The 15,127-nt window shown below is 40.9% G+C and overlaps 1 pseudogene; it reads left to right on the forward strand.

Moving 5' to 3' along the window:
* The first annotated feature begins 348 nt into the window (after positions 1 to 348).
* Positions 349 to 9,882, forward strand: LOC113886069 (annotated as a pseudogene).
* The last annotated feature ends 5,245 nt before the right edge of the window (positions 9,883 to 15,127 follow it).

A 15,127-nucleotide genomic window follows, 5' to 3' on the forward strand; every position in this document is an offset into this window, starting at 1 on the left:
CATATCCATTAACTGCTATCACTGGCAGAAGGATAAGGAGGGTTGTTTTAGGTGGAATATGAACAAGACTCTGTGGCAGAGGACTGTGTTGGAATTGGATGAGAGCTGAATCCCTGATGGAAAAGCTGTGTCTGACAGTATCCTGACTGTCAGGAGGGCACTTGATTACCCAGCATCATCTTTCCATTTCATGCAGTACATCACCTGTCCTGCTCTATACACTAACATGTTGCTATGAGTGGGAAGTAAGTCTCATGCCCCTTGATACTGTCTGTGGTTTTTAAAAGGCACTCTTAGAGCCCACAGCAACATAATGTTCTTTCTTTTTTCTTTTCTCTATTCAGAAACATGAGTTCCAAAAACCTCTGGAATGAAGTCACCTGTTCCATGGGTGTGAAGTGTTTCATAGACCTGGTCACGCTGGGCTGTGGGCACAGGTTCTGCATGCTGTGTCTCTGTCTCTACTTGGAGGAAGGCCAACGGCCTCCTTGCTACCCTATGTGCAGGGAAACACCCCATCAACTGAACCTGAAAGCCAACACCAATTTGAGGAAACTGGTACTTCTTGCCAGACAGAAAGGACCTTGTGACTTACCACATCCTGAAGAACAGATATGTGAAATACACAGATATACCAAGAACTTCTTCTGTAAAGTCACCAAGGATGTGCGTTATTCACTCTGCTGTATGTCTGAGCAGCAGGGCGCTCCCAGGCATGGTTCCATTCAGTGGACGGCTGAGGAATACGAGGTAAGCAGGGGCTAAGAGGGAAGTTTAAATCTGGGGGACTTTCTGTCTGAGAGTGAATGCTAAAGAAAATGAAGATAGCCTCCTTAGTGGCTCAGACAGTAAAAGCATCTGCCTACAATGTGGGAGACCCAGGTTTGATCCCTGGGTCTGGAAGATCCCCCTGAGAAGGAAATGACAACCCATTCCAGTACTCTTGCCTGGAAAATCCCATGGACGGAGAAGTATGGTAGGCTACTGTCTGTGGGGTCACAAAGAGTCGGACATGACTCACTGACTTCACTTTCACTTCACTTTCATTCTTCACTCATGTCAAAAATAAAGCAGAGACTAAGTAGCATTGTGGCCCAGGTCCTAGGATAAACTATTTAAGAAAGGACATCCTCAATCTTAAGCAGTTAAGGTTTTACATTATAAATTCTTACAATTCAAGCTGATGGTGAGGATGAGGTTAATTGTGTTTGGATTTGTGCTAAGTCTGTGTGAGACCAAGGTGGGCAAACTTGCTAATTTCAGTGAGCCTTGTGCCCTGCACATGCATAGTGATTACTGTGTGTGAGTGCAATAGTCTAATCTAAGAGAGTCTAATCAGAAACCCTGCCTTTTAGCTAGAAGAACAGAGTAGTAGGAGATGAGAACTAGCAGCAGGACAACTGAAATCTGAGATGGAATTTGCATGATAAAAATTGGCGAGGTGAAATAAAGTTCGAGAGCCAGTTTTCTCTATGGAGAAGCACCCTTTTCAACATTTTCTCTCTTCTCTAGTTATAAACATCCTACACAGTAGCCTTGTTTTTTAGCCACTCAGGCATGTCTGACTGTTTTGCAACTCTCTTGACTGAGCTTGCCAGGCATTTCTGTCTATGGTATTTCCCAGACAAGAGTATGAGAATGAGTGTGTCCTTCTCCAGGGGATCTTCTCTACCCAGGGCTCAAACCTGCATCCCCTGCATTGTCAGATGGATCCTTTACCACTGAGCCACCAGGGAAGCCTACACAGTAGATACTTGGGCTTCAAAGTGAAAGAAAATGGACACTGTCCCTTCTCCAGCGATCACCTGTTATTCTCTGCTATCCTTCTTACTCTAGGATCTGAAAAATTTCACTACCAACTTCTCTGATAATCAAACTGTTGGTTCTTTTGCAGCAAAATCTTCTGAACATAATGAGGTCTGTGTGGAAAAAGATACAAGAAAATAAAATAAATCTGAACAGAGAAACCAACAAAATCAGAACATGGGATGTAAGCACGAAATTCTATTTCATTCAGCACAAACGTGGGACACATGATGTTTACTCTAAACCTATGTTTGAACTAAATATTCTAATGTTCATGTTTCAATATGGGTGGCCAACCAATTACAAAAGGCTTTCCTGTAATCATGTGGAACGGAGTTAGGATTTCTTTCTAAAATCAAAATATCAAGCTGAAAGATCTTACTTCCTAGCTAACACCATAACATACCAACGGTTATAGAAAAATCACAGTCATAATTTGTCAATGAGATAAACCCAGGGCTTCTCACAGGGAAATTTTTTGAAACTTCAGGAAGACAGCTCTAACTATTTGGATAGAAAAGGACAAATTGAAGTTGGAAATATATGCGGGTGCCAGGCAGGTAAACATGTGAGAGTTGAAGACTATAAACTAGAGGAATGTGAATATTGAGATTCTACAGAGTTCATGTAGGTTGACACATGTATTTCATTAGAGACGCAGAGCTGAGAGATATGGCTGGAAATGGAGGATAGATGAGATTCAAACGTGACCTAAATTCATCGCAGAGAAATTTGGATCTATCATTTGTTGATTCAAAAACGTGAATTGAGCACCCTACATAAAAGTGGTGAAATAGCAGTATATCTAGATTCTCGAGTAAGTAAACATTTAATGATGTGAAATATATAAACGAGCAATATTAAAAGACACTTCTCACCACCATAAAGAAAATTTAAATTGGGCTGTGTGAATGACAAGGAGATATAACAAAATTATCTCAATTATTCAAAGATGATATACTTAAGGTTATAGTTTACAATGTTTGTTCTTTGAAACATTGAGTTGCAGATATGTCATGATAACTGTTCTAAGCCAGTGTAGAAATAGATGAAAGGAACAGATTTCCTTGTACTTACAGATCAAATGGAGTAATGGAGAGAGTCAATTGACAATTCTATACATAACATTTGTGGCACGATCCATTGTGGTAAGTACTTTTGAGAATAACAGCAAGAAAGCTAAGTAATAAAATTTTGTAATTTTATTTAAAAAATTAATTTTGACAAAATTGAATTTTACATATGATCAGAAAAGATTTACTAAGCAAGATCACGTTTCGGCAGAGATTTGCTTGAGGGTAGAAGTCAGGGCAGGGGGCTTTCTGTGGAAGGAGGTTTTTTGGGAGAGAGAACTAAATCAACATGTCTCAAACTAAACTCACACTTTCCCCACAGCACACCTGCCATTGTTTACTCTATCGTGTCAACCTTGATATAAAGGGAAATGAGAGAGCTTAGAGACATTGGAAGCCAGATCTGAAAGTTGAGAAATTCTTAAAGGAAAGTTTAGGAAATAATTACCCACAGATAAGGAGAAATGATAGAATTCAAGAGATATTCTTGATGGTAGAGAAATGTCAAAAAACAGGAAGCACTTGATGTGTAACGTTAAGAGGATAAAATTTAAAACCTGAGACCTAGTTTCTGCTCTGAAGGTGGGGCATCATTGAGGATAGAAACAAGGAGGAAGTGTGATTTTGTGTTAAGAAAATATTAGAGTTTGAGACTGTGAAACTGAGTTTCTGGCAGGTATTCTAACACAAATAGGTAGTATGCAACTGGGTGAACGAGGATGGACCTTGTGTGAAAGACTTGGTCTGGACAGGAACATTTCACAGTTTTCTGCATATTCTAGGCATAAGATGGAGATCACAGTAGTGTTTTAAGGATGAAAAGAAAAACATTTTTACATCAGGAGATAACTGGAGGAATCTCTGTATTAACGGGTGGTCAATCAGGGAAAGAAGAACTGGTTAAAGTAGACTGATAGAGGGAAACAAGAGAAGGGGGTTTGTTTGAAGCTCAAGGTGTATAGGTTTAATAAAGGAAGGATTGGGGTAACAGGAAGAAGTTCTTAGAAACACGCAGAGTAAAAACTATGGGGACTCAGCAAAGGAGGTTCCTGATAAGAGGAATGTGGTTACATTAATAAAGATTGAGTTCCACAAATGAGTACTGTGAACATACACTCATGATCAAAAAATCTGCCCACTGAAAGTAAAGGCAATACAAGAGAGAATCCAGTGAAGACTTTGGTCAATGGTGTATGTCTTGTTTTTCTTAAGTATGAATCATTTTTAAAGTTTAAAGGAAAGAAGGAAAATAGACAGTGGGAAAAAAAAAAAAAAAAAAAAGGAGATGATGGGAATTAAGACTAGAAGGTAGTTGTCTGTTGACTGGTGTCTCTTAGGATAGGGTGGAAGCCAGTTAAGGTGTGGAGTGTTCAGCATCAGACAGGGAAGTCAAGCTACACTCATGTGCATGAGGTTCTGCTTTGCATGCAGTCTGTGGACCCGAAAGTAAATAGTTTACAAAGATGTTATCTAGTTCTCTGAATATTTGCTATTATTTCTTTATAGCAAAGAGTCAGTCTACAGGCAAATATGTGAGGGTAAGATAGACTCAGTAGTTTTAGTCATTAGTGTACCCCATATATTATATAAAACAATTATTAAATCACAAATTCACATTTTTAAGAAGTGTGGATATTTGTGGCAGTGTTTAGAGTCAAAATGTTGATTTCAGGTTCAATGAAATAAAAAGCAACTGTGTGTTAAGTAGTTTCAGTCGTGTTCGACTTTGTGCCATCCTATGGACTGTGTGGCCTGCCAGGCTCCTCTGACCATTGGGATTCTCTAGGCAAGAATACTGGAGTGAGTTGCCATGCCCTCCTCCAGGGGACCATCCCCACTCAGGGATTGAACCTGTGTCTCTTACATCTCCTGTATGGCAGGCAGCTTCTTTACCACTAGAGCCACCTGGAAATGCTCCCCTCACCCCTAAAAAAAGGATTCCTAGATATTTTTTTTAATGAACATACCCAAATTTCTAAATGTTGGAAGATAAATAGTGGGTAACAGTCATGGATGTGACCTGATTAATTCATTGTCACCCCAGAGCTATGTGAGTATGTGGAAGAAGATGAAACACACTGAATATTGGAAGGTGTTTCACTTAGTCTACCATGAAGAGAAGCATCATTTAGAGAAAACAGAAGAGGAAAGTGAGGAGATTTTTCAACAACTCAAAGAAAGTCAACACAATATGGACCTGAAGCAGAAACTTTGAGGGCAGATATATGAGGAGCTCAAGGAATTGTGCCATAAGCCAGACATGGAGCTGATCCAGGTAAGGACAGAGAACTGGAGAGTCATGGTGTTCCCTGGATAATACCCACCTCTTCTTTGCCTTCCATCTAGTGTCTGAAATCATGTTTTCTGTTGCTGTGATAAGAGTTTTATCAGTCCAAGTAATGCTAATGACCAAGAGCCTTTTTGGCCAAACACAAGAACTGCAAAGCTTCATGGAGAAGTAGGCAAGAAATCGAGAATAATTCTTCTTAAATTCTCCTAATATACATTTGATTACTGAACAACTGCCTCAGAGAAGGTGTTAAAAGATGTATGGATTGGTACCTGGACCTGCAATAATGAGACATTTGGGAATCCCTATAACTCGTTTCCCCTCCTGTTTCTGTGTGCTGCTGCTGCTAAGCTGTTGCTAAGTCACTTCAGTCATGTCCGACTCTGTGTGACCCCATAGACAGCAGCCCACCAGGCTCCCCGGTCCCTGGGATTCTCCAGGCAAGAGTACCGGAGTGGGGTGCCATTGCCTTCTCCGCTGTTTCTGTGTACATGATACAATTTGCTGAAATTTGGGCTAACGCGACCTTGGAAATGAGCAACTAAATCTTCACTGTGAATCTTGTGAAGTGTATTAACACGTTATTTTTGTTGTTTCTCTCTGTACAGCATTATGAAAACATGTCCAAAAGGTAAATTGCCCTCATTTTCAAGTTTTGGTAATTGTGACTGTGATCAGTCAGTTGATGTTAAAATGGGAGCATGAGTTATCAGGACACTAAAACCTCTTTCTGGGTGTATTTAGATTCCCCTTTCTCCAAAGGTAGAGTTTTGTGTGTTGCTTTACCCAGGGTGGAGCTGGGCAGGGGAATTACTTGCAGGATTTTGTGCAAAGATCTCATGACAACAACTACCATTGCTGATTTTAATTTTTAGAAAAAGAAAAACACCGAGGGAATGTACCCAAAGTCATGACAGAATAATGTGGAAGAAGTAAGGATTGTATAGAAACCTAATGTGGAATCAGGGAGAGAATGGGCCAACAGAGGATCATCTGGGTGCAGGGTTTCCATGTTTAGCACATGGGGAGTTGAAAACGAAAGACTCTATGATGCGGTTAGGAAAACTGGGTCCCAAGAATTGGGATTGCTACCCAGGCTAATCTCCTCAACCACTAGCTGTGGTTGTACAGACACTGAGCATTTCTGTGATGACTAGAGTGTATTAAAAGTCAGAGTGCCCCTCTTGAACGTCCTTCATTTCAAGTCATTTTGTGTCGCCCTGAGATTGGCTGCGAGGAATCAGATATGGTCACGACTGATTTGAATTGCATGCTAGGATTTCAGTGTTAGCAAATGGGATAGAATTTTATTTGATTTTCATATAATAAATTGGTCACATTCTCTAAGTTGGGGAATTACTTTTATGGCCCTGGAATCTAATTATGAAGATTTAACGGAAATCCACAGAAGTGTGTAGACATAATTATTGTGATGAAAATATGAGCTCCAAAAGAGTAATGAAATGTCCTTTCTTGCAGGGGTGAGTCAGTGCAGCTGCACATGTTCCGGCCTGTAGTCCCACAGCTCACTGCGTGGCCCATCCCTGGACTCATAGACTGGCTCAACCAATTCCAAGGAACAGGCAGCCTTCTGTTGCGGGTGGTATACACTGGCCTCTGTTACTGTCCTATGGGTTACCTTTCCCCATTGTCCAATCTGTGGACTATGCTGGAAATTTTAATATCCACACTTACCCTTATAGGAGAATATTGTATATGGAATAAAACTAAATGGCATCTGGAAAAAAGACATTTATAATGAGTGGTAGTAAGCTATCTTCCCTGGTGGTTCAGACAGAAAGCGTCTGCCTGCAAGGAAGAAAATATAGGTTTGATCCCTGGGTTGTGAAGATGCCCTGGAGGAGGACATGGCAACCCACTCCAGTGTTCTTGCCTTGAGAATCCCCATGGACAGAGGAGCTGGCATGCTACAGCCCATGGGGTAGCAAAAAGTAAGACGTGATTGAGCGACTAAGCACAACACGGTAAGCCATCTGGGGGGTAAACAACAGGAAAAGACAATTGACACTTGCGGCAGACTGAGGTATAGTGTTGACTTTTCACATGAAGCATGTACTCTGCAAGTACATTCAGCACATCCCAAGTTTTAGGTAAGGGAGGTTATCAATGGTTGTGTGACACTTAGAGAGTTTTAAGCTGGTTTATAAAACTCTTTGTAGGTTAATTACTTTACAATATTGTATTGGTTTTCCCATACATCAACATGAATCCGCCACGGGTATACATGTGTTCCCCATCCTGAACCCCTCTCCCACCTCCCTCCCTGTACCATCCCTCTGGGTAAACTCCAATTAAAATAAATAAATTTATATTTAAAAAAATAAACTCTGTGTAATAAATACAAAGCATACTTCACTCACATCATACAAAAATCCTCTCTATGGTCAAGTTTATTATAAACATAAAAGGAATGCTCAAAATTCTCCAAGCTACGCTTCAGCAATATGTGAACCATGAACTTCCTGATGTTCAAGCTGGTTTTAGAAAAGGCAGAGGAATCAGAGATCAAATTGCCAACATCAGCTGGATCATGGAAAAAGCAAGAGAGTTCCAGAAAAACATCTATTTCTGCTTTATTGACTATGCCAACGCCTTTTACTGTGTGGATCACAATAAACTGTGGAAAATTCTGAAACAGATGGGAATACCAGACCACCTGACATGCCTCTTGAGAAATTTGTATGCAGGTCAGGAAGCAACACTTAGGACTGGACATGGAACAACAGACTAGTTCCAAATAGGGAAAGGAGTATGTAAAGGCTGTATATTGTCACCCTGCTTATTTAACTTCTATGCAGAGTCCATATTGAGAAATGCTGGACTGGAAGAAGCACAAACTGGAATCAAGACTGCCGGGAGAAATGTCAATAACCTCAGATATGCAGATGACACCACCCTTATGCCAGAAAGTGAAGAGGAACTAAAAAGCCTCTTGATGAAAGTGAAAGTGGAGAGTGAAAAAGTTGGCTTAAAGCTCAACATTCAGAAAACGAAGATCATGGCATCTGTTCCCATCACTTCATGGGAAATAGATGGGGAAACAGTGGAAACACTGTCAGACTTTATTTTGGGGGGCTCCAAAATCACTTCAGATGGTGACTGTAGCCATGAAATTAAAAGACGCTTACTCCTTGGAAGGAAAGTTATGACCAACCTAGATAGCATATTCAAAAGCAGAGACGTTACTTTGCCAACAAAGATTCATCTCGTCAAGGCTATGGTTTTTCCTGTGGTCATGTATGGATGTGAGAGTTGGACTGTGAAGAAGGCTGAGCACCAAAGAATTGATGCTTTTGAACTGTGCTGTTGGAGAAAACCCTTGCAAGTCTCTTGGACTTCGAGGAGATCCATCCAGTCCATTCTGAAGGAGATCAGCCCTGGGATTTCTTTGGAAGGAATTATGCTAAAGCTGAAACTCCAGTACTTTTGCCACCTCATGCGAAGAGTTGACTCATTGAAAAAGACTGATGGTGGGAGGGATTGGGGGCAGGAGGAGAAGGGGACGACAGAAGATGAGATGGCTGGATGGCATCACTGACTCGATGGATGTGAGTCTGGTGAACTCCGGGAGTTGGTGATGGACAGGGAGGCCTGGCCTGCTGCGATTCATGGGGTCGCAAAGAGTTGGACACGACTGAGCGACTGATGTGATCTGATACACAACACTGGCAAAGTAAGCTGACCACTTCTTTTGTCAAAAGAGTTTTCCCTTTTCTTTTTAAGGTGTGCTGACAGAAAATTCTCAGAAAGAAACCACTTCAAAAATACAAGGTTTTGTTTCATTTTAATTTTTGATGCTGTAGGGGAAATTTATTGTTGTCAGGAAAAGTGATCAGAATTTTATTACTATTATTTTTATTAGTGTGTATTTTCCATGGAGATAGCAAGCAACTTTTGTTTCTGACAGTGAAGTTTTAATTAATTGCCAATTTCAAGTGTTCCATGGAAAATAACGACCAAAACATAGCAATAGGTCTCACAGACAGAAATTATGACTTCTCCCATTTGGTCTGGCTCAATTCGTGTTCTCATGAAGACAGACCTATAGATCTTGGATTGCAAAAGATTTCTCAAGTTCTCTTGCTGTTCTTCCTCCAATTTCTAGTTATATGTTAGGAAACTCAGACACTCTACAGAGCTCATGTCCATCAGGAATTTATAACACTAGTTGCTAATGTAACTTTTCCTTCTTCCTTCAGTGTACATTGGGTTGGATAATGAAAGAGTCACTCGTCATGTCCCTGTGTTTGAAGATCTGAGAGGTGTTCAGGCTGGTCCTGATGGTCCTGGGGTTGACTACAGTCCACCAAATCTAAATATTTTCTTGCCTAGGGAGCTGAGTCATTCACTTCCGGTCAGCACTACTGGGAGATGGATATGGCGGGCTGTTGCAACTGGGCCATTTGATTTTGAAATCATTCTTGGGCAAGAGACAGTGACATGGTCCTTGACTCAGAGGGAATTTTTCTACTTCTCTGTATCAGAGAGAACAGTCAGTGCAGTTTCTTTACCGCCTCCCCACTGTCACATCAATATGTCAGAAAGACTCTAGGCTGTGTGGGGGTGTTCCTGGATTATGATGGTGGTGTTGTGAGCTCTGTGAATGTGGCCAGAAGTGCCCTCATCTGTAGTTTCCTCTCCTTCTCCTTCTCTTTCCCTCTCAAACCTTTTCTGTGCTCTGGATACCCATGATCAAGGGCACTTTAGAAATTTGAAAACAGGTATCAGAAATGTCAATAAATGGCATCACTAATTTGTGTCTGTATGATTTTCTATAATTTCACCTTCCTTTATGAAATGTATTGATTTATTTTAAAGGGTTGATATGTTAACTATAAATTTGTATAAATATTTAAATAAAAATGATATATCTTGGATACTGTACGCTCATTATTCTACGTCTTCTCTGGTCCTTTAATTTCTAAGGTAACTGGATGTCAAAAAACACCTTGCTCTGTTTACCCAGCTTAGTGGGATAAGGCAGAATTGGAGTTCTCTTTTCCCTGCTCATATTACTTCATCAAGTCTCAGTTTTAAAATTTCTTTTTCATGATGTTATTTGTAAACCTTCTGAACTAGATGACAGCATCTTGTTGGGCTGACTCAGAGCATCTTACATATTTCTTTGTAAAATTCATGACCTAATATTGGTAATCCCACCTAGTTTCCCCTCTGTTAGAAGGTTTGTGTCTGCAACATGTACAGATAAATCCCAAATAAATAACATGAACCTACCTGCTTGAAATAAATCTGCTTTAATAAGTTAATAGGTGTACAAACTCATAACAAAAGATGTTTCACCAATGTTAAAAGGCTTATTATACGTTTAGTTAAGTCTCTCAGTCATGTCTGACTCTTTGTGACCCCATCAACCGCAGCATGACAGGCCTCCCTGTCCATCACCAACTCCCAGAGTTTCCTCAATATCACGTCTATTGAGTGGGTGATGACATCCAACCATCTAATCCTCTGTCATCCCCTTCTCCTCCTGCCCTCAATCTTTGCCAGCACCAGGGTCTTTTCAAATGAGTTAGCTCTTCGCATCAGGTGGCCAAAGTACTGGAGTTTCAGCTTCAGCATCAGTCTTTCCAATGAACACCCAGGACTGATCTCCTTTAGGATGGACTGGTTGGATCTCCTTGCAGGCCAAGGAACTCTCAAGAGTCTTCTCCAACAGCACAGTTCAAAAGCATCAATTCTTTGGCTCTCAGCCTTCTTCACAGTCCAACTCTCACATCCATACATGACCACAGGAAAAACCATAGCCTTGGCTAGATGGTCCTTTGTTGACAAAGTAATATCTCTGCTTTTTAGTATGCTGTCTAGGTTCATCATAACTTTTCTTCCAAGGAGTAAGTGTCTTTTAATTTCATGGCTGCAGTCATCATCTGCAGTGGTTTTGGAGCCCAGAAAAATAAAGTCAGCCACTGTTTCCACTGTTTCCCCAGCTATTTGCCCTGAAGTGATGGGACCAAATGCCATGATCTTCGTTTTCTGAATGTTGAGCTTTAAGCCAACTTTTTCACTCTCTTCTTTCACTTTCATCAAGAGCTTTTTAGTTCCTCTTCACTTTCTGCCATAAGGGTGGTGTCATCTGCATATCTGAGGTTATTGATATTTCTCCTGGCAATCTTGATTCCAGCTTGTGCTTCCTCCAGCCCAGAGTTTCTCATGAGGTACTCTGCATAGAAGTTAAATAAGCAGGGTGACAACATACAGCCTTGACATACTCCTTTTCCTATTTGGAACTAGTCTGTTGTTCCATGTCCAGTTCTAACTGTTGCTTCCTGACCTGCATGAAGGTTTCTCAAGAGGCAGGTCAGGTGGTCTGGTATTCCCATCTCTTTCAGAATTTTCCACAGTTTATTGTGATCCACACAGTCAAAGGCTTTGGCATAGTCAATAAAGCAGAAATAGATGTTTTTCTGGAACTCTCTTGCTTTTCCATGATCGAGTGGTGCTGGGGACCAGCCGCAGCTGATCCAGGGTATTCGAAGGAGAGACGGCCTAGGCGACTATTTATATGCTAATTAGAGATATAAAGAATAATAGAATGAGGATAGCTCAGTAGGAAATTCAGTGGAGAAAAGAAGCTGAGTAGCTTGGTTTACGCGGGAGACCAATAAAACTTCAAGACAAGAAGTTTGCACCACTTACGTAGGCCGCAGGCGCCCTCTCGAATAGCGGAAGGTGCCTCACCCCTAGACACCTTCTCGAGTGGGTCTTAGAAGCCCAGGCATAATTAGTAAGCGTGGTGGGTTCCACGCTCCAGATGGAGACTCAGCTGGAAGTTAAAGGGAAGAATGACATGGGGAGACCAAGCGCTGGTGAGCAAGGCCGGTAGCTTTATTTTCAACAGGGGCTTTTATACCCTAAGTTACACATAGAGGATAATAAGGGATGCAAAGTCAGCAGTTTTTGATCCTTATCAAAAACCAGGGTTTCTTCCTGCAAATTTATCGTATACAAATGGTTTTAGGTGATTTACATCATCTTCTGGCCAGAAGGCCTACTAACATTTATGACTCTTGACAAGGACTTATCAACAAAGACTTATTTTCTCTAAGAGTAATTATTTTAAGGTTTGGCGCCATCTTCCAAAGATAAAACTGCATTCCTATAGGGCGGATGTGTAATGGGTTTACAACAAAGGAAAGAATTTATTACCTTAAGGGTCTAAAGTTACTAACACCAAGGCCACTACTTATTTTTTCTATATACCAACTATTAATTAATACATATTCAAGGATACAATTTAGGGGATGTGAAAACTTGGCAACAAACATTGACTCATCAATGAAATCCTTTACTAGTTTATTCTGACAGTTTCTAACTCTCTGAGAGGCTCTAAGCTATTTGAATATCTTAAGCTTCCCGTGCCTCTCGAGGCTGGGAGACTGTAAACAATCGTATGCATAGCTGTAGGAGTCCGGGTAAACTTGTCAGGCGAGTTAGAGAGCCATCTGAGGGGTTTGGATTTAAACACTCCTAATTGCCCAGGAACTTTATTAATTGGAGCTGTAAGTTAACTCCTTGACAGAGAGAGCGAGATGGTGGTAGGGGACAGCCCCCAGTAGAGTCAGAGGTGAGAGCACAAAGCAATAAAGTAGGCAGACTCTGGTTTTTTGGGGGAAAATGCTTGAGAATATCCGGGCAGACTCCTGAGGCTCGATCCCGCCTTTGCGTATGCCGAGCCTCCTTCCTCATGACCTTTGTCACGAGTGGAATGCCTCACCGGTTCCCGGCAGAGTGGATGTTGACAATTTGATCTCTGGTTCCTCTGGCTTTTCTAAAACCGCTTGAACATCAGGAAGTTCACGGTTTCACATATTGCTGAAGCGTGGCTTGGAGAATTTTAAGCATTACTTTGCTAGCATGTGAGATGAGTGCATTTGTGCAGTAGATTGAGCATCTTTGGCATTGCCTTTCTTTGGGATTGGAATGAAAACTGACCTTTCCAGTCCTGTGGCCATTGCTGAGTTTTCCAAATTTGCCTGGCATATTGGGTGCAGCACTTTCACAGCATCAATCTTTCAGGATTTGAAATAGCTCAACTGGAATTCCATCACCTCCACCAGCTTTTGTTCATAGTGATGCTTCCTAAGCCCACTTGACTTCATGTTCCAGGACGTCTGGCTTTAGATGAGTGTGAGTGATCACACCATCATGAATATCTGGGTCATGAAGATTTTTTTTTTTTTGGTAAATTTGTTCTGTGTATTCTTGCTACCCCTCTTCTTAATATCTTCTGCTTCTGTTAGGTCCATACCATTTCTGTCCTTTATTGAGCCCATCTTTTCATGAAATATTCCCTTGGTATCTCTAATTTTCATGAAGAGATCTCTAGTCTTTCCCATTCTATTGTTTTTCTCTACTTCTCTGCACTGATCGCTAAGAAAGGCTTTCTTATCTCTCCTTCCTATTCTTTGGAACTCTGCATTCAAATGGGTATATCTTTCCTTTTCTCCTTTACTTTTCACTTCTCTTCTTTTCACAACTATTTGTAAGGCCTCCTCAGAGGCTATTTTTTTTTTTTTTTGCATTTCTTTTTCCTGAAGATGGTCTTGATCCCTCTCTTCTGCACAATGTCATGAACCTCTGTCCATAGTTCATCAGGCACTCTGTCTATCAGATCTAGTCCCTTACATTTATTTCTCACTTCCACTGTATAATCATAAGGATTTGATTTAGGTCATACCTGAATGGTACAGTGCTTTTCCCCTCTTTCTTCAGTTTTAGTCTGAATTTGCCAATAAAGTGTTCATGGTCTGAGCCACAGTCAGCTCCAGGTCTTGTTTTGCTGACTGTGTAGCAGCTTTTCCATCTTTGTCTGCAAAGAATATAATCAATCTGATATTGTTGTTGACCATCTGGTGATGTCCATGTGTAGAGTCTTCTCTTGTGTTTGTAGAAAGAGGGTTTTTGCTATGACCAGTGCATTCTCTTGGCAAAACTCTATTAGCCTTTGCCTGCTTTCATTCTGTACTCCAAGGCCAAATTTTCCTGTTTTACTCCGGGTGTTTCCTGACTTTCTACTTTTGCATTCCAGTCTCCTAAAATGAAAAGGACATCTTTTGGGGGTATTAGTTCTAGAAGGTCTTGTAGGTCTTCATATAACCATTCAACTTCAGCTTCTTCAAGAATACTGAAGTGTTTTGCCATTCCCTTATCCAGTGGACTGCATTCTGTCAGACCTCTCCACCATGACCGGCCTTCTTGGGGTGGTCCCCACAACAGCATGGCCTAGTTCCATTGAGTTAGACAAGGCTGTGGTCCAATGTAATCAGATTGGCTAGTTTTCTGTGATTGTGCCGCAATCACCACATGAAGCTATTCTTTATAAATTGTGAATTCTCTCCTTGTTTCTTGTCACTATCAACAATATAGTTCACTAACTAATGATCCTTCTCTCAGAAATATCAGGATAATCATTCCAAAAATTTCCTTCTTCATTTTGAATTTCTTATAAAAACACAAATCTTTGGTATACAATATAAAATAGGTGCCATATAATATATATATATATATATATCTATAGGATTTATATATGAACGAAATTGATGGAATGTAAAACTATGCTGGAACTTTTCCATCTTCAACATTCCATTGTGTCATCCAGCTTCTGCATGTCCCATTCCCAACATCAGCCTGAACAGGGCATCCAGTATGTGACAGCACCTTAATGGAAAAATTTAGAAGTTTTTTTCTTCTTAACGTCCCATTTTATTTCACTTAGTATCTTACAATTTTGACTTCCCTGGTGGCTCAGCTGGTCAAGAATCCGCCTGCTAACTGTGGGAGACCTGGAGCCCTGGGTTTGCTCCCTGGATTGGGAAGATCACCTGGAGAAAGGGAACAGCCGCACACTCCAGTTATTCTTGCCCTGGAGAATCCCATGGACTCGTGTTATAATATTCATTCATTTGGTGCAAAGAGG

This window comes from Bos indicus x Bos taurus, chromosome 29, assembly GCF_003369695.1.
Source record: "Bos indicus x Bos taurus breed Angus x Brahman F1 hybrid chromosome 29, Bos_hybrid_MaternalHap_v2.0, whole genome shotgun sequence".
Classification (NCBI taxonomy): domain Eukaryota; kingdom Metazoa; phylum Chordata; class Mammalia; order Artiodactyla; family Bovidae; genus Bos; species Bos indicus x Bos taurus.